Source organism: Cygnus olor, chromosome 3, assembly GCF_009769625.2.
Source record: "Cygnus olor isolate bCygOlo1 chromosome 3, bCygOlo1.pri.v2, whole genome shotgun sequence".
Classification (NCBI taxonomy): Eukaryota; Metazoa; Chordata; class Aves; order Anseriformes; family Anatidae; genus Cygnus; species Cygnus olor.
In genome coordinates this window covers 81546233-81570402 of record NC_049171.1, presented here as the reverse complement: position 1 = coordinate 81570402, position 24170 = coordinate 81546233, and the positions used below count along the sequence as shown (strand labels likewise).

The window sequence follows — 24170 nt, the reverse complement described above, 5'->3', positions numbered from 1 at the left end:
AATTTTCTTCTTCCTGTAGCTTCAAATGTACTGAAACAGTGCACAATTTTTTAGAACTCCATACATATAAAGTCCAGCTCAAAAGAAATATAAGGGATAGTAATAGTTTACAATTATTTTAAACATAAAAAATACCTTCCTCACCGCATACTTTCATCAAAATATTTACAGATTTTTTTCTTGCCACAAAACTAGTCTTTTCTGCACATTGACTGTATTCGAAAAGGCTTAAAGGCCATGTTACTTCCTGCAAATAAATTAAATTCATGAGCAAGCCAAAGAAATGATTAGCATGAAACAAATATCATGCTGTTCTCTTGATTATAGGGAAATCTGAGAGAATTCATTTGAAAAGTCTCCCTGTGGGATACAGCAGGGGAGCTCAGCATCAAAAATATGTTGAATAGCAGTAAAACAAGATTCTTTTTTGTTCCGCCTAAATATATATCATACCTCCAAAATATATAAGTTTCTCTATCCCTTTTGGTAAGGCATTAAGAATATGTTACTGTACCTTTGAAATAATAATAATAAATGCATGGAAAAAAAAATCTAAAAGAAAAGATTGGCTTCCTTTGCCCTCTTTCTCTCTTGCATATTTTGACTAACCTAATTTAACATCTGTAATTTATGAGCTTACAGTTTACACCTAAAAATGGAAATCAAGGTGAAAAAGCTCCATGTGTCAAAGGTGAACTACACTGTACTGGTGCAGATTTATTCCTCTTCAGCCTTAGAACCACTGAACTCTGTCCATGAACAGCTATATTTCTGTTTTAATCAGAAAATGACCCAGAAGCAGATTCAGGGGCTCTGTGGTGTTCCAGGTCTGGTTTAGATTATTCGAATATTCTTGCTGAGCATGATAGCATGCCTCTGGGATAGGGGAGTACAGACACATAAAAACTTCCAGAGCTCTTGCTGAGCCAGTGTTGGGCCTGGAATAAACACCAAAAATTGTTGCCTGCCACAAGAGCTTGGCTTTTTTATAATTACTTAGTCTGTAAGAGAATTTGTAAGAAAAACATCATAAGGTCCTCTGCAGTATTCTTTCTTTTTCATTTTGTGTTATCTTCCTCATAGTCTTTATTGTGAGTTTTATTGTGAACTAGTGAGCAGCATTCAGACTCACACAAAGAACATCTCTTCACCCCTTCTCCTTGACTATGTAGCCCTTCTGTCTCTCCCTTCTATTTCAAGCAAAGCAATTCAACTTGAATACGTGAAGTGAGTGTCCATGAGACATAGGAGATCAAGAGGTTTTACAGCCCCATGGCTGAAAGAAACTTTGCTCTACTGGCAACTGAATACCTTCCTGTAGAAAGAATCAAAGGTGTTCTTTAGAAGGAGCTTAGACCTCTCTTTGGGAAGCCTTGAGTAAAGTTAAAAGGTATATGTAGGAGCACATGTTTTTATGTGTTTTGGTGTCATTGCCTATGCATATAGTAAGTCTTTTTGTATACCAGCAATCTGCATGCACTTCCCAAGTGATCCCTAGTAGTTGTGACATAAAAATGTTTTAACATATACATATGCATGATTTCTTTCCCCTATTGCCACTTCTAAGCTGTTTTTGAGGAAAGGCAATCTGAGCAGAGCCAAGATCAACCTGAGCTTGGCACGCTAGAACTGCGATATTACTTTTTCCTCACCATCTGTTACTGTGATCCAAGGATAGAAATGATTAAGTTAAAGATTTTTTCTCACAATAAAATAAAATAAAATAAAATAAATCATATATTACTTCATAAAAGCAACAAATTCCAGATACCTTTCATGCTCTTCCTGAGGAAAACCACACTAACTTCATAGCAGCAAGGACACCAAGATATTCAAAAAGAATAAACAGGTCCAATCCCCCTTCTCCTTTAACTTCCATTCCAGATTCTGCAGCTGAGCCTGGTCCCCTGGTAACAGCCCTAGCACAGATCAACCGTACCAATGGGGATGTATGATTGAATAAAAACAGGATAAATTTATTAAAGGCTTTCTAAATATTGCTTTCCTTTGTGAGCATTTGTAAAACACTTTGGAGGTGTTTTCTAGTCAAAGCTGAGAGAATGTAGGGAAAGGAAGGACTTGCAATTAGAAATGAGAACACAACAGAAGTTTTCTTGAACTTACTGTAAAATAGAAGCCAGAAAGAAAGAAGAGTCCCCACCAAACTGCCTGGAGAATAAACATGTTACTATGCTTTAATATTTTTCTATTTCAGTTTCTTCCCAATAAGAGCTGAAGAGCAGTGTGACAGGGTGCAACAGAGGACATTATGTTTCTCTTTTAATTACAACCACTACATAGAAATTGGATGGTAAGACAGAAAAATGAGATAGATATGACTATGAAGAACACAGCTATGAGAAAACAACTTCAACATTACTTTGACATAAAACAATAACAATCTCCCCTTATTTATGGTATCAACGATGAATTATCCTTCGGTACTACTGTTACAGAAATGAAAAATATATTTTACTTCAGCTTCAGTTATTCACATAATACATCATTTGCTAAGAAATTGAAGTATTTAATAGGAAGTAAGAAAGATGAATAAATGTACTAAGTACAAAGAAAAAAAAAATGCATTGAGCTAAAAAAAAATCAGTGAACTCCAATTCCAGGTGACTTAGATACATTTATTTAAAAGAATCTCAAAAAAAGAAAAGATGATAAAAAATAAAAAATAAATGAATCTATGCCTTGCTGACACTAGATATTATCACAACGCTAAGCTAACTTGGGATTACATTCTATTATACAGATGTGATTATATGAATCATGCTGTGGTGTGGATGCTTTCTGTCCCTCAGACAAGTGGCAGTATTTATGCAATTAAGTGAAAGACAAATAGTAGAGGAGGATAACAAATATGAACTCTGATGGCCTTTTTTTTTTTTAAAAAAAAAAAAAAAAGGTGTAAAGCTTTGCTTTAAAATATCCTAAACCCATTATTTCCACCATTCTCTAAAATTACTAGTTACATGCTTCAGTTGTATATCCTGAATGTTTCTACAATTCATAGAAATGGACCAGGTGATTCAGGACAGGTGTAGCTGCTTGCCAAAAGACAACTTACAGGTTAGACCTGCACAGGTTTAAGAATAAGATTAATGCAAAAAAATTTCTTCTCCTCCTACTTCCACCTGTAGCCTAATATCATTTTCTGGGCTAATCATAAGCTCCTTTTGGTTTCAATCCACTTTCAACTTGGCTGTCAGTGAAATCATCTCCAGGACCAGCTCCAGGACTAACAAACATTTCCAACAGCCTGGCTTGCCTTTGGCAGAAGAATTTCTTGAGTCAGGTTCACTCCAAAGCACTCACTGACTAGAACAGCTCTCATCTGGCACCCAAGATCTGAGATATTCAGTGGGTGAATGGGTGTCAACCACTTCCTAAGGAAAAAATGACACCATTTGAGCTAATGAAAGAATTGCCAGGCTTTCTCTTTTACACATATGTTTATATAAAATAGAAGTATTTATACAGACGATAAGCTTTTCAGTATATCATATGCTTTCATTCTGTCTGTCTGCATAACTAAAAAATTATTTCAGCAGGAGTTTCAGAGGAAGGTGACAAAAATCTGTGAAAAGAAGATGGAAGCATATTTAAATTTAAGTATGAATATCTAACAAGATTTTTACTGGCAACTTATAACATTTGATAAGAACGTATATTTCAGCCATACTAGAAGAACTAAATACTTTGAATCTTACCATTTGAATCATTTAAATGAAAGCCCCCCTTTTGGACATAATAGAAATGAATATCCTGACCCTGAATTCACATGATTGTAATAGGGTTTGTGATATTGGTTTTCAGGGAAATGGTGTTGGCCATTGTCATCTTTAATGTTCAGTCTGCTCATCAAAGCAAAGGTGAAAAACAGAGGATGAATGAAAATGTATATTAAGTATCTCTAGCATACTTTTTGTTTGAAAAAATCAGCTATTTTGATTTTTGTTTCTTACCAAATAGCAGAAATGTGCTTACAGAGACAGCAAACTGAATCCCTGCAAGTAAAACAAGAAGTGAGATTTAATGCGCCATCAACATACTCCTCAGTTTAGCTCTTTTCTCCACTCATGATGTGATAGCATCAAATATATTTTGTTCTAGATATTGTGCAACTTCACCAAGCTTCCAAGATTAAGAGATTGCAAAGCCTACCCACAGCCTCCTCTTCTCCCTCCAACCTCCATCCCCACCAGGATGCCTCTGATCAGGGCATGCAAGTGTGGTGCTGCCTGGGTGCACAAGGAGAGGAATACGTGGGCACTTTGAGACAAATTACAGAAATGTGTTTTGAAATCCATTGTCTGGAAATATACTCTCAGAAAACTGCAAGAGCTGAAAGTTCATGAGAAACAAACCCAAACATAATTTAAAGGTGAATGAACAGAATTAATTGTAATCTAGTAATAGTGGAAATATTTTTACTATGTTAACTCTACTTGAAAATCGCCATGTCATACAGATGAAAGTGAGTTTGTTATTATACATAATTTCTTCATGGACAGGGTGGTGAAGAATTCTAACGGGCCGCCCAGGAAAGTGGTGGGGTCTCCATCCCTGGAGGTATTTGAGAGATATGTAGACATGGCACTAAGATACATGTTTTTAGTGATGGGAATTAGTAGGTTGGGCTGACAGTTGGACTTAATGATCTTGAAGGTCTTTTCCAACCTAAATGATTCTATGATTCTATTTTCAACAACCAGCACTGGCTTCAGAACAACAGTATCTGACCATTCTACAGAGTTTCTTTCTGTTAAAATGCAGTTTCACAGAAGCCAAGAACTTATCTCAAATACATACTTGCGTGATTTTCTGCCTGTAGATGAATTTTGTAGGTTAATTATTAAAAATGTTAGAAAGGTATTAGTGCTACACTGTGAACTAGAATGATAGATTGATAGAAAGTATCAACCAGGAAAAGTGATCTGACTGACAACTCAACCCGATAGCTTAGAGTCCCATATCTGTCCTTCCATCTCCAGATTCTTCTGGTGTATAAAGTCTGAGTCTTTGCCTCTACCCAGAGAGGTAATACACCAAGAAATGAGATGAACATCTACTGTGGCAAAATTTACACATAGGCACATCTCTCACAGACCTTCCTTGGCAGTATCCTCTGAGCCCTGCTAGAAGGAAAATATTACTAGAAGCTGGGTCATGAAAGTCTTAGTTCAGATTCTGTATCTTCTACAGGTCATATCATTCTTGTACAAAAATAATCTGTTTTCTATATTCCTCATACCCTAACGTAATGCAACAGGAGAACTTAACACTTCTGGGACTCACTGTGATTATGATAGAGATTTGGTTTGTAGTGTCAGGAAGGTAAATACAACCAGCATTATGGAGAGATTTGCTTTTCCTGTTATGAAATAAGTTACAAAGAGCCCCTGGACAAGTAGTAACACATTAAAGAATGTAGAATAAGTGAATGAGAAGAGAGAAGGCTAAAGAAATATATTATATTATTAGAGCGTTCTCTCCTGATCCCAGGAAAAAAAAAATTAATACACTGATGGCTCAGAAGTCAACTGGTCACCTGCCAGCCAGCCCGCTTTGCCACCTCTGGTCTGCCAACACAACTGAATTTCTAGCTCTCCCAGCTCAATTGCTTCTAACAAAATGAGTTTTATTTATTTATTTATTTATTTAAACTACATGAGGGAACTAATGGGGAAAAACATGAAGCAGGAAATAGGCAGGAATTTTTCAGCAACCTTCACTGTTGCAGCACATCAAGTGTTTTCTGTTTCTGCAGGAAATTAATGCCCCCCATTTAATTGTCTCCCTTGAGAACTGCAACACTTGCTTTTCAGGAGCTCTGATAAGGTGCTCTTCCAAAGTAAAACGCTCCTGTTGATGTTTCTCTGAAATGCATCAAAGGATAAACAAACTCTCAACTCATTTTCACCAAGGCTTGGTATAAAATCCAACTTCTCTGCCTCCATCTTCACTATGGGAAAATAAATAAATAAATGGATCCCTCTTAGGCATGAATTTCTGCATACATTGGTACTATAAAAATGAATTATAAAATATGAACAAAAAACCTCATGACTTGTGTACAGCAAAAGGGAACACTCATTTGCATACATTATGTAGTAATGCCAGTAATAACTCCATTCCATTTAGTTAAAAATAAGTCCTAATTTTAGATTTTACAAACCTAATTAATAAGTCACTGATCAACACACAGCTGGAAACAAGATCAGCTGCCTTTCGTAGCCTGTTTGCTGTGGTCAAGACACTCATTCAAACAAAAACATTTACATAAATGGCAGTTACACAAGCAGCCTCCCCATAGAACCTCTGAAAGCAATTTCTAATGGTTTTGTTTGTTTTCCAAAGAACTGTTTTATTCCAGCTCTCTCAGAGAGAGCGCTTATCAGCTTGTAATGATTTCTAAACATAAGGCCATTCTTTCATGTCTGGAATTTGTCTCAGCACTGGTCAGAGCTGAAGCCTAGCTAAGTCATATCTCACTCTTCATTTTCGTAGAATCATAAAACCATAGAATAGCTCAGGTTGGAAGGGACCTTAAAGACCATCTAGTTGCAACTTCCATGCCATAGGCAGGGATGTCACTCTCTAGATCACGTTGCCAGGGCCTCATCCAACCTGCTCTTAAACACCTCCAGGGAAGGGGCATCCACAACTTCTCCTGGCAACCTAGTGCATCACCAGCCTCTGAGTGAAGAATTTCCTCCTAACTGCTAATCTAAATCTCCCCACTTTTAGCTTAAAACCATTCCTCCTTGTCCTGTAACAATCTGATTGAGAAAAAGGTCTCATTTTGAGACCCTTGATTGAGAAAAAGGTCTACATCTTTTTTATAAACCCCCTTTAAATACTGAAAAGCCACAATGAGGTCATTCCAGAGCCTTCTCTTCTTTAGGCTGAATAGCCACAGTTCTCTCAGCCTTTCTTCATAAAAGAGGTGCTCCAGCCCTCTGATCATCTTAGTAGCCTTCCTCTGGACCTATTCTAACAGGTCAACAATCTTCTTGTGGTGGGGGCCCCAGACCTGGATGCAGTACTCCCAGTGGGGCCTCACAAGGGCAGAGCAGGTCTCCCTCCACCTGCTGGCCACTCCTCTTTTGATGCAGCCCAGGATGTATTTGGTCTTCTGGGCTGCAAGCACGTACTGCTGATTTTCACTAATGAGTGAGTACAAAATAAAAAAATAAAGCAAAGGATTTAACATTCTGGTCTGCTTGGCCATAAAAATATCAACCTATATCAAGATCCTTGTTATCCTAGTGTCAACTACAAGAGAGAGAACTGGATTTTCTCAGTTAGTCAGTTTTACAGAATCTGATTTATAATGTGATCACCTCTTAAATGTCCATGGTAGATCTTATCTCACCAGGATGGTGCTGTGTACACTATAAAACTGGGTTTATGAACTTTGGAAGTGTAAAGTGTAAAGTAAGACTCATAAACACATAGTTTTCCTACAATAGGATCCTACTAACTAGAATTGAACAAACAAAATGAAAATCCTAAAATCTCTTAAATATATATCTGTTATTTGAGATGACACTCCTGGTCTGGTTAAACTAAAATTCCTATTCCAAGAATTTACTTTGCAACTGTTCTGGGTTCTCTTGCTCTACTTGGTTCTAACATATTTACCAACTGCTCCAGTTATTGCATTTTTTCAGTACGATTTGGCAATGTTCTCTTTGGCTTTTGTCTGTATAGAGGTAACTTAATATAGAAGGGGCAACAAAGTAAGAAATAATCACAGACAGACTTTTTCTGGATGATTGGAACCACACACAGCCTTTAGTTCTGTTAGTGTAAGGCTTTGAATCCCAAGCAGAGGCCAACAGCTGGCACAGTGCAGATGACCAGATGACAGTGAATTCCCCAGAAGTCTTGCCGAGCCAGTGTACACATATATTTTTCTGGCACATGTGCCAGTTAAAGAGATTAATGCTCACAACTGACCTCAGCTGGAAGACACTTCTCAGTTCCATCTGCTGACCAGACTTTCTGAGGCAATCACTTCATTATTTGTTTTAGACAAAATGAGTTAGGTCAAAGCAACCAAAACACAGTATGTATGCAAGCTAAGTCCTTTGAATTGGAGCAAGTATGAGAGGAAACAGAAAGCAACTCCATTGGCATATGAGGCAAAAGTGGTTTCTGAAAGAAAGCTTATATTGAACAGCTATGGCAGTAACATAAATGATAATATTGCCACGGGTTTTGATTTATATAGTCATCTGTATATAATCACAAATAAGGGAACTCATTGTCTTTAGAGCATGCATATGGGTTGCAGGAGACCAGAGCTATGACCAAAGTGCCACCTTTGCCTCAGCGTGTCCTAGAGATCAGTGTTTTCAAAGCTACTAACCCCTTTGAAACTAGTCAATATTCACCTATAAAAACTTCAGTGGTGTTTGTTTTTTAACAACAAAAGTCATTGGGTTCTCCATGTCATGCCTTAACCACACCTGCTGTGGAGTCTCTGGAGGCTGAAGTGCAGAGCCTCATCCCCCACCACAGGAGCAGCAGAGTGGCCGCTCCCATTTCCCTCTTGTACAAGTTTCAGTAGGAGCTCCACAAGTCAAAAACAAGGTGTGGGGCTTCACTGTGACCCTTCACAACTATCATACCTTTCAGTAAATCAAAATTTCAGGGACTGGCACACCACTACCATGTAAAACGTGAATTCTCCCATGTCAGGGGAACTCCCCCACATAGCACAGAAAGGGCAGGATGACAGCAGAGACTTCATCCCAAAACAAACTTACCAATTCCAGAGATCAAACTGCTTGCTTTCTGGCAGTAAGTCATGCTTCATTTGCCTCTGGCTGCTTGTAGAGAAGGTGAATGACAGCCCCAGGCATGGCCTGTGGATGGACATTTGTTACAGCAATTATGTTCAAGAGTAGCTTCATTTTAAATAACTAGAAAAGCCTATGAAAAGTCAGTCTGGCATGTCAAATTGGCTATAGAGGCTGGTGTCAGCTTTGTGATCTTAGACAAAGATTTTTGTATTTTTTCTTTAAAATTAATAATAATTTTTAAAAGTCAAAGCACATACTGACCCACATTCCCTTGTAAACTTCTGGCAGCTTTCCATTACTCCAACAGCATGAACCAGCTGTAAACTCTGATGGAGAACCAAACAGCCAGAGCATACTGATAAACCAGATCCCCAGTATTTTGCCATTATTGTTTGCTCTCAGCAGTGTATTATTTACAATTTGCCAAGACTAACCCAGTCATAAATACAGAACACAATCATTCTGCGTGTACTGTGGTATGTTTTAATCTTTGATCACATCTGCACCAGGCAAACTATTTTGTTTACTTCACAGGAACCTTTGAACCTTATATTTGAATTCCACCACCTCCTATATAGCTGTGTGATTACTGAAGAAGTATTTGACATTAACAGAATGACCAAAGATTCAAAATCACAGTTTAGAGCACTTTTTAATTAGTGGGGTCAAGGAGATCAATGTTTCAGTAATTTGACACTACTGATGAACTACTAAGTACTGTTAGTCCCTGACTGGCCCCGGCCTTCCTGCAGAAAGGAGACATCTCCCTGTCCCACTGGGTAACACCGTGGTTCCCAAAATAACAAGCAGAGAGGGATGTTTAAAAAGGATGTTAATTTTAAATGGGATTTAAGAGTAAAAATGTAACTCCTCAGAGCCACTTTGAAAATATGACCTTGGGACAGCCCTGTAGCTTGAACACACAAAGTTGTTTGACCAGAGTTTCTGGTACAGTCTTATGGCGCTCGACCTCTTCTTTATCCTTCTCTGTAAAGACGATGTTTAATAATTCAGGGAAAGGTAACCTCACAAGCTCAAGAGATCCTGGCAGATATTAGAAACAGACTGTCTCCCCATTTTCTAACAGGAAAGCAAAGAGCCAAATAAATGTTTAAAGATCTTAAACTTACTGAAACACGCATACCCAGCGCCTGCCAGAATAATGGGGGAGAATTTATCCAGGAGGGGTCATGATGGCCAGAAATTTTCTTTACCAGCATGGCCCAGGGGTTTTGTGCTGCCAGCCATTTGACAGCTCGGCTGCGGAGCAGCTGGATCCCACCCTGACTTTGTACAGAACAGATGCAAATCACAAAGGAGGCCAAGCACAGCTAGGAAATAAAATAATGAGAGTCACTTGCATAATTTCTGAGGTAAATAAACCATGGTTTTGGCTAAGTGCGGGGACACTCACACCATTTGAACATAACCAGCTGGGGTCTGGAGACAGCACAGCCATGGTTTGCAGTAGGTAACAGAAACCATTCCAGGTTTTTCTTAGCACAAAGGTTTCTCGGTCCTGTGGACATGCCCTCACAGATTTTCTGTAAGTCACTGTTCAAAATTATTGTTTTTTTCTGTTTGTTTGTTTGTTTTTAATGAGGTTACCAAAGTATATCAGTTTCCAGTCATAGCACCTCCTCTACTAGACGCTGGCACACAGAGAAAAAGGTGGGGTCTCAGATCATTTTCCCCCATAGGAACAAGGGTATTAAATCCCACCTAGACCTAGCTCATAGTGTCACTGACTCAAATTAATTGCTCACCACAAGCTGGCCATCTGGCATCTATGAGAAATATGTGGAAGTAGCTACTTTTTTCACATTTATTCTCTCTAGAGACCACTAACTTGTTCATAGAAATGGTGAGTGGCATGTCCCACATTTTAAGTCTTTCCAGATCATGTTTCCATTATACCAACAGCATTGGTATGATATTGGTACAGCATATCCTGTAGAGGAAAGAATTATTTTCACAATTAATACTAGAGTAGAAATCAAGAAGAAGTAAAAGAAATTTAAAATGAATGAAAGCAAACACTAATGCAAAAGTTAAGCCTTCTTTCTCAGAAGAATCACATTACCTTTCATCTACATCTCAGATAAACATCTTCCCCAATACCAGACACACTGCTTGATAAAAATTTTCCAGTCCTTCAAACAAGAGTGAATTTCTTATAGTTCACAACCTATATTCAGTGGCTTGGATTTAGGACTAAATACATTTGTCAATAAATAAATAAATAAATAAAGCATTGTAATAATTTCGTTCTTTATCTCTCAATACACAGCAATCTGGTAAATTTCCATCCTTGGTGTATCCAGTGTATCTGGCTAAGGAATACCCAGTGCTTTCTCCCAGTTTTCTATTCAAATTTCAACTACTGGTTTAACAAGTTTCATAATACAGTCTTTTTGTATATGTCATACTTAGTCTTTCATGATGGGTCTTCTACCAGGAAAACCATAGCTGGTAACCCCAGTTTGCTCTACTGTGCTTGGATTTGAGATGTGCAGTGATTCACTTGAGCATCCTTCCTCCTGATTATCATGCAAAAGATTGTCTGCAGATACATGAGAAGGCAGCACAGAGCTCTGGACATCTTCACAAATTTTTGGCTCAGTTGTTTTCCTGAGATACACAGGCTAGAATTGCCAGGTGGGATGGGATCCCACAAAGAGGATGAAAACAAGGTCTTTACAAGACCTTTAATGTGCAAAGAGTAAGGAAAATCATCTCACGTAAAGATGATGGTTATCTCAAATGTACTTGCAATTAATCATGGAGTGTTGCAATATTATTTCTGCTCACAGTTATTGAATCCCAAACCAAATAAATTAATGGACACAAGATTAAGACCAAACACTTCTTACTCATGGGTGTCTTTGACTGTACCCCAGTTAGCACCTTTCTGTATCCAGCATCCAACAATGACACTTAGTGACAATTTTTTCAAAAAATGTTCAACATCAGCAAAAAGCCAACATGCATTCTGCCTGTGAGGGAACTATGGGAGATGGGAAGAGTAGCCTCACTGATGAATCTTTTCAGACCCATGACACTGCCCTCCCTCTCTTCTCCATTCATTCATATTCAAAATGGGAGTAACTTTGAACTGTCCACAAACATCAAAGAATCATTGTAAAATATTTTTCCACTCACTGCACACCAGGTGGATTGTATCTGCAGAATGAGACAGACAGAAAAGCAAGTGTCCTGATGATGTAAGAGGGTGTGAAATACACAGAGTTTAAGAGAAACTGTCTCTCCCTAAACATTCTGACAAAGAGCAGGAGTTGGAAACAGCCTGCCTGGCTTGCCAAAGCACTGACAGTCCATCACAGAAGCAAAAATTACTTTAATGAACTAATAATTAATGACATAACTCTACCAGAAGCAGAAAGTATAAAACACAAATAATAATTCAAAAAGTGTTCAACAAATCCCAAGTGCAGTTAATAGGAAATTTTTATATTCTCTTCTCTAGCCCACAGCTTGAAAATTAGTTATCTCACTTTTTTTTTTTTTTTTTAATTTTCATTCTATAGATTTCACAGCCTTTTTTCTTTCTTTAATTCCTATCCCACTCCTAGGGGGAGCTGTCTCCTGCTTATCTGCACAGTTTGGTTTTCAAGGCTGGTCTGCATTCCAGGTCACAACAGCTAAATTAAAAATGAATGTTTGGCTAAATTAAAAATAACTTGCTCAGACTCCACTCTACTCCTGCTCCTGCTATGGCCTTGCTGCATGCTACCAGCACCATAACCCCTCAAGACCTTGCTCAGCAGTAGTGATTCCTGTATGGTCTGCTGTCCAATTAATTGCTGCCTGCCAAACAGGACTGCACCTTGCCTGCTACACCTCAGTTTATGCAGCTTCCTTTTCTCTTGAGTGAGTTTGAACTCAGATGTTATTGCTGCTTCCCTTCTCTGCTGAATAGTCCTGCTCACAGAGTCCAATTGCTCCCACCCTACACACCTCCTCCCCAGGACCTCCTGTGCAGAGCAGTAGCTACCTTTCTCCTCCCAAAAGATAACAGAAGACAGGGGAATGGAAGAAACTTCATGGAAGAAACTAGAAACTTCCATTAAGTTTCTAGTTACAGAAAATCTGATATGCCTGAAGAGTGTGAGGGTGCTGGACTCTGGCATCCTGACAAGATTCTGGTGTGGATCAGATATTAGAACTACTACTGGGACAGATCATTTTCCTTATTTGCCGCCAATAAAGGGCTACAGCGGGGTATGCAAGTTCTCACTGGGACAGCCTCTTGAAAACAACTCCCTGGAGGCATTCGGTACAGTATTAATTTCTGTTTCCCTAACTAAACTGGGGTTGTACTTTGCCAGTTGCTCACTGGCCTGGTCCTCATCTAGCACTAAGGAAATTTAAACATAGCTCTAAATCTGGTCCTGTGTTTTGGCAGTTGAACCTGAAATGAGTTAAAAACTCTATTTCCAGTTCTGACACTCTTCAGCTCCCTTTCTCTGACACATAATTTAGAAAGCCTGCCCTAACTCTTCTCTCTGCTGGGTAAATGAAAGACAATTGAGATGAATCAGAATGTCAGAATAACAAAACTGAGGGACAGGAACAAACTATCCTTGAGAAAATAGAAACTTTAAGTCTCTTTAAAGAAATAGCCTCCAAGCATGACCATCTTCACAGCAAATCTCAAGCAAAAGTGCTTTCCATAATTTTTACTTTCTGATCTATTACAGGCTGTGATTCACAGCTCCAGTTCTGGAGATTTGACATTCCCATAGCTTTTTCATGAGGCTAATGTGTGAGAAACATTTTTTGAGTGGCTCTTCTACATTTGCAATGTTTGTAATGCAACATGACTAGACAGGAGGTGGAATTACATGATTTCAGTTTTTCGTTGAGACTTCTTTTTGACCAAAATGTATTTTTAAAGTATATATTTATCCCTTGCTTCTTTTTCTATACACTATTGTTGCTTTTTTTATTATTACTATTATTTTTTATTCCTGCAAGCAGGCTGCTAGAGCTGTATTACTGCAATATGGCAGAAGAAACAACCTGATTTTTCCTAATGACAACTTCAAGTGTTTCGGGAAAGGAGCAGCAAACAGGACTCAGGTTACAGAGACAGCTTCAATTTAATTTAACTGAAAACAGCTCACCAAAATGTGTCCCTTGTAAACCAGTTTGCATCATGAAAGTCAGTTTCACAGTGAAAGTGGGGAGAAATAAACAAGTACATAATATATATTACTGCAACTCAGGAGCCAAAGCAAAACACACAATAGCCTTGTTTGCTTTGTTCTAACACACTTCACAATACGTTTGAATCCATACTACTAAAGATGAATTCATTTTCTACAAAGTGATGGTGAAGCTGCTGTTATAGATTCAAAAGGCTACTATCTGTTCAAGTTTATTTTTTTCACCATGGTTCTCTTGTATGTGCTAGCGGTTGGACAGTTTTATAACAGAATAGCCCCTGAGCCTGCACTGCTTTCTATTCCATTGTGTCTATTGCACAACTTGGTGTAAACTGTCTTTTATGTTTGATAACACTGTCTGCACACGCAGATAGGATAAAGAAGTGGTTTAAGGATGTGATTTTGACATCCTGAATCTACTGCACTGCCTCTCATTAGCATCTCCCCATCATTGTTCTGGACAACAGCTTTTAAACCATAGCCTGCACTGTGTCATAGGCCAATATTTTAGAAAGTTGTTGTAACTTCTTGGATACTCATTACTTCTGACTAAATATTCTAATGGGTGTGCTGGATTTTGTAACAGCTGTTTTTCCTCTAATCACTTAAAAAATCCTAAAAGAAAACTCTTGTTTATCTCTCAGTAATTTTTTCTTCAGATTTGCAACTTTTAATTGCTTTTCTCATCTGTTCTTCCTTCAACAATAAGACTACTTTTTTTTTTCTATTCCACTTTTGAATATTTCTATGCTGTGAATAGAATATATTCTTATGAATATTTTCTAATTTTTTTGAATATTTCTATTCCACTTTTGAATATTTTCAAATAACTTAGTAACAATTTTCATTGTTTAAGCTTACTAACTGTAATTCTAGCTATAATACTATCTGTATGTTTTCTTTTTCCTGTCAAGCCATCATATCTTTGAAATTACTTTAAAAAAAAAAAAAAAAAGGCAAATGTATCAACATCTTTAGTCATCCAATACAGCTCTTCTGCAGTCTTGCATTATGAAGAGAATGTTGTTATACTGGTAACTTGATCCAGATATCACACTGCATATCCAGACAGCAAGCTGTTCACATAACTTTTCTTCTCTTAAATCATTGCAGATAAGCTCAACATTGCAAACATGCATGAAAAAAATACTGACAAATATATATATACATATACTAATTAACAAGCTAGAGAAGAAGCAAGTGAACTGTTCTTAACGTCACTTCAGCAAAGGTACTAACTGAGTTGAGATGGCCTTTGTGTAGGCTTTATGTGTTACTCAACTGAAAAGTAAGACTGGTAAGAGGGAAAAATATAAGGAAGATGAGGTGAAGAGACTGGACTAGATCAGGCAGCAACAGATCAGCAGCAAATCCTTGAAGGCACTGTGACTCTCTTGACTCCAAATTCAGTGTTCTACCCACATAACCTATGTAAGCTATCATCCACATTTTGTGTGACCACTTTTATCATGCATCTATGATTAAAAAAATATGTATATATATAACCAGACACTATATAATCTTCAAGAAACTCACTGGTCTCTATTTAACGTAAAGTTTTTTTGATGAAGCTGTGTTTTCACAGACCTACAAATAACAAAAATTCTGGTAAGTTACCCTAACTGTAAAATAGACCTAAGCTGCTCTTCCTCACTTACGAGATCACTTGGCAAGCAGTGCATAGCTTCAATGATGTTCATCCAGTGATACAGAAAGTCAATGTCTGTAATGAATGTTGATGTTATGTAGAATACCTTCAAGTAAACCACTTACAGACTTGACTATATGTGCATAATCCCCCAGAGCACTCAGTAGATCAGATCTTACAAACAGTTCAACCCATGTCTATTTTTATCTGTGTAACAGTGATCACAGTGAACTTGCTACTGTGCCTAAAGAGTTCGTCTGCAGGCTACTGATGTGATATAAAACATCAGCAAGACGGACGGTGAGACATGTCAGGTGCTCTGTGACCACTGTGACATTACTGTCACACCTGTGGTTGTGTATACTAAGTATAAAGTGATAATCAACATTATTACAATACATTTTAAGAAGATTTCTCACTATAAAAAGCATTATTCAGGAGTAAAGGAAGGTAAAACTCTTCAACATACATTATGACAAGCTACCACGGTAAAAAACATAGGGTAAAAACTTGTAAAAATCATAACCTGATGTTAATGTTGAACACCTAAGATCCAATTAAAAAAAAAAAAAAAAAAAGTAAATACATTTAAAGTACCTCGTTTTCAGATTCAGTTGTATTTCATATTTTCATTTTTGTTTTAAAATTTGACTTGGAATTGAGTATTTAAACTTGCAATGATGACAATTCTGATCAAAGTAATTGGGATGAAGCTTGTAGAAGGCCATGTAGGTTGAATATTTAGTGGAAAATATACCTGAATGAAAGTAAACTCTCTGAACGGATGGAATATTTTCTCTATGTCAGGTGAAGGCAGGAATGTCTCGTTGCATATTTTAAACTAAATATGCTAGCACTTACCAAGACTATTCAGAAAAAAAAAAAAAAAAAAAAAAAAAAAAAAAAAAGCTTCAACATATAACCAAGATTCAGCTTCTGGCTGCAGCATCTTTATATTCAGAGAAGAAAAATAATTATCCCAAATAAACGGTAGTTATTGCATTTGAAGCTGATATTTACTAAAGCAGGATTATTCCTCCTGCTCATTTGGGCAGCTTTCTCACTGCCAGTGATAGTAGGTTCCAATAATTTTCCTGATGAGTAATGTACCTAACTGTCCATGCCTTCCAGGGGAGAATCTGGGGCATTAGTTTTTGTGGGGCTGTGGTGATCAGGTTTCCTAAAGGAAGATGTAATCTTACCAGGTTAGTGGCTTTTTCATTTCTTTTGACCCTTGATTTTGGTCTGATCATGAAACTCTCCACATGGCCAAATACTGTATCCAAATGTGAATACAATTTCATAAAAATGGGCAGACCCACACAGGAGTAGGGAAAAAAAAAAAAAAAAAAGGAAAACTTGAGAAACAACTAAATTACATTATTTTGTCAAAAAAAAAAATACAAAATCAACAGTGATATACTGTGTTTTCAGAACTAGTGATTTCCATATAACTATAAGGTTTATCTTCTTCTTTTCATCCCTAAGTTCTTGTAGTTTATGAGTATCACCATTTTGCCAGCACAGACATGACTCTACACAGACTGAAACTTTTTCTTGGCTCACACACTGGCTCACACACTTGGCTCACACACAGTTAGGACAGAACTGTAGGGCCCACTTACCACAACACTCCCAAATCCATTTGTTCGTGTGCAGGAAGAAAAAGGGAAGCCCACAGATGATGATACATCTGGTGGATTTACACTGAACAAACAGCAGAGTAATTCATTTAAACAATCTCTAAGCTGCAGATGCATAGGTATTACACAGTAATTACATTTAATTTGATTCAGCCTGGCTTATCAGTTAATTACTCATAAATCCCACAAAGAAGAGCAATTGCGGAGATATTATCAAAGCAAATAATTTCACAAATTTGTATTTTTTTTCTCTGATTATAGAATGTATGGGATGAAACTACTAAGCTGATGTCAATTAGCATAACCTCATTTAAATCAATGGCCTTATGCTCACTTGCATCATTTAAGATTGGAGTAGCTGACATTTAGCAATGCATTGGAACCAGCTATGTGTGGACTAAAAACTTTTTTTTTTTTTTAATATAATTTGGTTTTAACATGTATAAATCAGAACATTGCTTCTTGGTTGTATGGATCACAAATCAAGTTATTGAAGCATATAATGGTATTCTTGAGGACAAATTAAACAAGGGTGCTTTTTTGGACACCTTAAAATATAATTGTTCCAGTTTATAAAGGCAAGAAATTATAATTGCAGTTGCTCTAGTGCCTGGGACTTATTAATATTTAGCAGTCATTGAGATCTCTCTGCTCTTTTCAGTCTTTACTGATCTGAACTGAATGTTTGTTCATTGCACTACATTGTTGGACAAAGCCTGCTGAAATGTTTCATACTTCTAACAAGGCATGTGTGGAGTTTAGTAGTGATTATCCGATAGGAATTTGATATCTTTGGGGTCATCTCTTAATTCAGATACTTGCTCAGTGTTTCATATTTCCAAAATGACTTTATCCTCCCAAGGTTGTTTCAAAGGACAGGTTTGAGGGAAGTCCTGTGTACTACAAGGAACATTCAACACCAATTTAACATATAATCCACAATGCTTTACTGTCCCCATTCAATTGTTGGGCTTAAAGAAGTACCACACACAGTGCCAACAATGTTTGAGCCCAGAGTCATTAATGCCTTCTCCTGAAGAATGTAGTCTCATTAATATTAAGTAGAACTTCCTTTCTTTGCCCTCTGTGACAACGAGTAGTACTAACATAGGCATTTTGCAGCAGGCATTTTATTCACCTTGTAAGATCACTATAGCTTAGACTATATTCCAACAAGATATTTTTTTCAAACCTAATATTAACCAAACTTCAAATTTCCAGCCCATGTGAAGATGCATATTTCAACACTTGTTCTTTGCCTAGAAAACAAACAAACAAACAAACAAACAAAAAAACATATCAAATAAACTTATCAATATCAATTCTTTTCACAGAGTTAAATAATCCAACAATTCTGTTTAAATTATACTGAAACACTTCATTTCAAAAGTGCTGAGCAAATGAAAGCTCCCAGTTCAGTTCAGGGCTGATGAAAAACATTTCATTTTAACTATGTTAAAATGTAATCCATAACATGACTTAAAATGCAAATCCTCTCATTAAACTCTGTCTTCATAATTGTGCTCATCTTGGAGCATATAACACAGCTTTGTTCAGAGCGGAATTCTTCACTGCATCCTGGGCTGTTTAATCCTCCTCACACAGAAGAATACGCTCCCAGACAACATCACGGGAATTGCTAGGAAATACCATCCCATGTTAAGCATTTTCAATTAACTAACCAATTCAAAGTCTTAGGATCTGAGCTGAAACAAAACATTCTGGTTTATTTTCTCAGAGCATAAAAGCGAAGGCTTCAGCAAAACTGCTATTGCTTTTTTTTTTTTTTTTTTTTTTTTTGAGATAGAATGACACTATTTACCTTCTTCCTATCTTTACTTGGAGATCAAATTACGGGGAGTGGATGTAACCATACTAAATATTTAAAAATAAATAAATATTGTCCTTTATTTTTCCCAATTCATTATCTTACAGAAGTGAAATGAAAAAGCAATGCCAGTCAGACATGTAATTTCATACAGAAGGTCTTGTATAAATGATATACCGGAAAAATTGGATCTATAAGTTAAGGTTGCTTCCATTAACCATATTTTACAGTACCATACTATTTTTTTACAGCTAGTTTTAATGATTTTTTTTTTCTTTTGCCACTGAACATAATGATCCTTTCCTGTTTTATGAGCAGAAGCAAGTGTCCTGGAACACTAATGGATTTCAACACCTTCCATGAACACTGCAGATCAACAATTCAAGCAGGTAAGTGGTTTGGTCATGAGAGTCATCTGCCCCCCTAAAAAAATATTTTGTGACATATGGGAAATTAATTGGTATGGTCATACATACAAACTACATACCAATACCCAGTGAGAAACTGTCTGCATCATATTCATCAACACTGCAACTGTCATGAATTAGCATCCTTACCAGCACACTGAGCAGAATGAGTCCCAGGGATCAAATGGTAGTAAGTCTTTATCATGAGAACATGAAACCACTGTTTTTTGTTTTTTGTTTTTTTTTGTGTGTGTTTTTTTTTTATTATTTTATTTTTATTTTTGTTGTTGTTTTGTTTTGTTTTTACAGGGAAAAAAAATAAAGGATCCAACTCTAATGTAAACAAACAGAGACTTTCAGGCTATTGTAAAACCCTACAGTTTCCTCTATATAGAGATAATTTTTGCAACACAATCTGCTCATTCCAGTCATTCCTTACCAGCCTTGCAGGTGCAGGTGACTCTGTCGAGTTTGCAGTGAGCATAGCTTTTCCAGGACCTATGAGTCCCACAACATTCCAACAGTGCCATTTCTCTGGGTATGTAACATAAATTTGGTGTGATCTTCAGCAATTGTAGCACATCCCGAATATGCCACATTCACAGAGTACATGGTGTAAGTCCGGGATCCACTACTGGTCAGATTTATGGCACATCAAGAGATTAGCTGCTTGTGTACTGCTTCAGTAGATCACTAAAGAGTTAACAGATATCTTCATTTTTATAATGTGCCCTGTTGGCAGGTATGTTTACAGCAGCTGCAATTTTGTAATCCAACACATCTTGCTGCCTTCATGCTCTCTGACCAATATACCCTCAAACACTGTTTTGCACTCCTACCTGCTGGTGCCATTAGCAGACATGTAAGTATACTGGATCTCCAGAGGCTTAAAGGATCTATTTTAGATAAGTAAAGCGAAAGAAGGCAGATGAAGGTCCTGTGGAGATGCAACTATTTCTGCATTCTGCTCAAACTAAAATTATCCATCTTAATTCCAATGAGACTGCTACTATCAATCAGCAAGCAATTCTACATACTGATAAGTGACGCAATTCACCTCCTCAAATGGTGAAAAGGGATGACTGTCTGTAGAGGTCACGCTGTTGCAGCAGTTGATACAATTTTTGACACTGATGAAGATGAATAACATGCAGCATCAGCAAGTTACAAAATAGAATGGAAGATTTTTGAAAACTGGTCAGTCCTAAAGCTCCATACTGTACTTGAAAGCTTTGATTTCTCTGATTAAGTCTTGACTAGCTAAAAAGCAATTGAATTATTTATTCTGTTTCATTTCTGTAATATCATCCATTATCACCTCTTAGCCTTTTGTTCACATATCTGTATTACTTCACCTCTATTTTGATACAGAGCATTTGGTGTCATGTTAATTCATTGTCATGAGATGTTGCTATTGTGGTGTCTGGACCTCCCTTTTCACCAGGATTGGTAAATCCTGGCCTCTGGGGAAGATGGGAGTTTCCAGAGAGTTTATGACACTCCTTAAGGAGCATTATTGGGCTTGAAGAGGAAAATACTTTTCCACTCCATTATCACAGGTAGAAGCACTGTAGATGATACCTTCTTGATCAAGGTGTTTAGATTCCTTTTAAGTATCTAGCTCTATCTCAAGGAACGTGAGCAGTCTCTAACAAATAATCACTACCTCTAGAAATAGGTTATTCGCCTTCCAAATTTATCTTTCTGTTTTTTTGTTTGTTTTTTATTTTTTTTCATCCGGAGATGCTGTAGTAAAATGTAACCAAGATGCATTGAGTAGTAGAGCTACATTTATGTTTCAGGTCTTTTTAAATTCCTCTGTCACAAATTCTTACTGGCACCCTTTTCCTATATAAAGTAATACAAATATGTTACTTTAAAGAATTTGTTCCCTTAACAAATGCTATGTTTTATGAAATTGCTCAGATTACTTTTGCATTTTAATTATTTCAAGCTCATTTATTTAAAATAAATTTACACATATTGCCAGGTTGTTAAAGCAATCTCAATCATTAACTTTTAAAATGAAAAAAATAAAAAACTTTTTTTTTTTCGTACTGCCGTTTTCAATTTCTTACGTACAATAGGGGAAAATAACAGAAGTTTTTTTCCTAATCCCTCACATTTCTGAAAATAAGTAGATTTGGATGACATTTCAAATTACAAAAGAACCTGCAAATTTGTTGAACGTTTTCAGAGTTCTTGCTAGCTTTTCTGACAGAAAGAGAGAAAGGGAGAGAGAGAGAGAAAAAAAAAAAAAACACTTTTATACAGACTTGTATTTTTATCCCTATTTAAATTATAGTGGGTGTAGAATAATCATGAATCAAAATGCTAAAGAAACAGACAAGTACAGAGCACAGCAACAGAATGAGGACAACACGAGAACTACATGGTAATTTTAAAAGTCACCCTTCGTTTAAATTTAGGTACCTATTACTCTCTGGACCATGCCTGCAGATTTTTCACTAGCAGTAAAATTCAATATGATTGCTTTACACTCTAGAAACTACTCTTTCATACCTATGTCTCTGATGTTATGGGTCTTATTCCTCAACTATTGACCTTAAGCCCACAACCAAGTAAAATCATTTACTTATGGTGCCGTGTTGGCATTATGATAAATGAATACTTCTGTGAAAATAACTGCACAAATTCTACAATATAACATATATTTTCTTACTGAATTTCTTCTTGAAGCATTGTCTGTAAAGCAGTGGTAGATTTTCTTTACTGTGCTAGTACCTTCTCAGTTATTTCAACAAGATAAATGAAGCCAGCTACACAAGCACCAGGCACCAAACACACCTTCCTGAGCCTCAGAGAAATTTCCTTTGGTTGAAGTCACTCTGCATTTCAGTTTAGGCTCTGTCTGATGTAAAGCTGCCAGAGAAGAGTCCATTGATAGATAGGAGGATGTACAATACCATAAAACATCTTGGAGGAAAACATCCTGTCAAGAAACTGCAGAGAGCAGAGGGTATGATGCCTGAAAGGAGGAAGCTAGGGCAGTCATGGGGTGGAGCTGTTTGAGGAGATTTAAGGCTGGTAAAGAGTATGGGTATCACATAAATTAATACCTGAAGGACCCCATGCAAACTGTAGGCTACCTTAGTCGACTCTAATCTCTACAATCTCCCCCTTTTCCCAGTGCAGGGTGAAATGGAGCCAAGTGTTCCCATCTTCTGTGAGCACCTACGTGCTTGTCCCCAGCCTTTCCTTAGTTAAGCCCTCCTACCAAAGGCTCCAGCACAAAGACATCAGCCCCTCTCCACCTTCTGAACCTCTCCACATCTTTAGGTTTATTCTGTTCTTAGTGTTCAGCAAATGTTTGAGAATTTATAGAGCATTACATTTGTTAGGAAAAATTTATAGAGGTTTATCATCTGTGACTTAAGTATGTATATACTGTACAAGAACAAGACTCCAAAAGTGTAAAGAAAAGACTAGAAATCCATCATTTGATAATCATATATGTTCTCCAAATGCATGGCTTAATATAGTCCATCTGTTGCAAAGCACATTAACAGAGGAAATGAATGGCTTAGCACACTGAAAGTATACAGTCTAATGTAGTAAGTGATAAAATCTATAATCCCTGCTACAAGTTAGTATTACCTGTTCTGATATTAAAAGTATTGAAATGCTCAATAACATTTAATAGAAAATAAATAAGGAAGCAACCTATGGTGCACTGTTCCAAGAACTCTGTTGTCTCTTGTAACTGAGAGGTATAAAAAATTGCTAGCTACACCTAGCTACTAGATAGACTACTATCTAATCACTACTTACCAGTATCAATTAAACAAGCATCGAATGGTGAATTCTACAAAATTCTATTCATTTTATTTCTAAAGTATGCTTCTATGCTTCTAAGAAATGCATCCTTTTTTTTTTTTTTTTCGTCCCTTCATTTGTTTCACCCTTTCTCACTTCCTTGCACCAAGTAAGAAAAAAAATCCTTGTTTGCAGAAGTTACAAGTCATCTTAATATATATTATCATCTAGGCAGTTCCACTGAATTAGTGGAAAGTTTTTTAATTAGATGAATTACGAACTAAAGAGCAATGGGAGAACGTTGCATCAGGTATTAAGCAGATGTGGCCCAGCAGAGCTCCCTCAACTTCATATCACCTAAGCTTCTTCTTGTGTGTGCTTAAAACAGACTCAAGAATCTGAAAACACATATCAAGTGTTTTTCTTAATATGTGGCTCCACTTCTGATCCCACTGAAGTAGAAGCGTATCTGATCCTTCTTGATCTGCATAACTAGTTTTCTCATGTGGCTTCCCGGCTCTGCAAATATCATCAGTGTTATCATTAGGAGCACAGCCTTTCTCACAGTACTTAGGAACTTGCTTTGCTAAAGTCAGGAAGGGAGGTGCTACAAAAATGGAAAACAGCACAAAATAGGGAAAGTGACTCACAATATATCTAGTTCTTAAAAGATCTTAGATGAAAGAATAACAATACCCCACACTTTCCACTAACTGAATCAAACCTTTTCTTTAGGCTCAAAGAATTCTGAATTTCACATATATTGGCACCCGACTCACCATGAAACAGTGCATCTGTATCTAATATGACCCACCTGATGTCTTTAATGTACTATGAAAACATACACTTCTCTGTA

At 37.0% G+C, this 24170-nt stretch overlaps 1 long non-coding RNA gene across 1 annotated transcript; it reads right to left on the bottom strand.

Moving 5' to 3' along the window:
- Window positions 1-2982: 2982 nt before the first annotated feature.
- On the bottom strand, window positions 2983-8875 carry LOC121068554. Its single transcript, XR_005818954.1, has 3 exons — window positions 8787-8875; window positions 3975-4016; window positions 2983-3586 (listed from the first exon to the last, which is right to left on the bottom strand). It is a non-coding gene; the product is annotated as an uncharacterized LOC121068554 (long non-coding RNA).
- Window positions 8876-24170: the final 15295 nt, after the last annotated feature.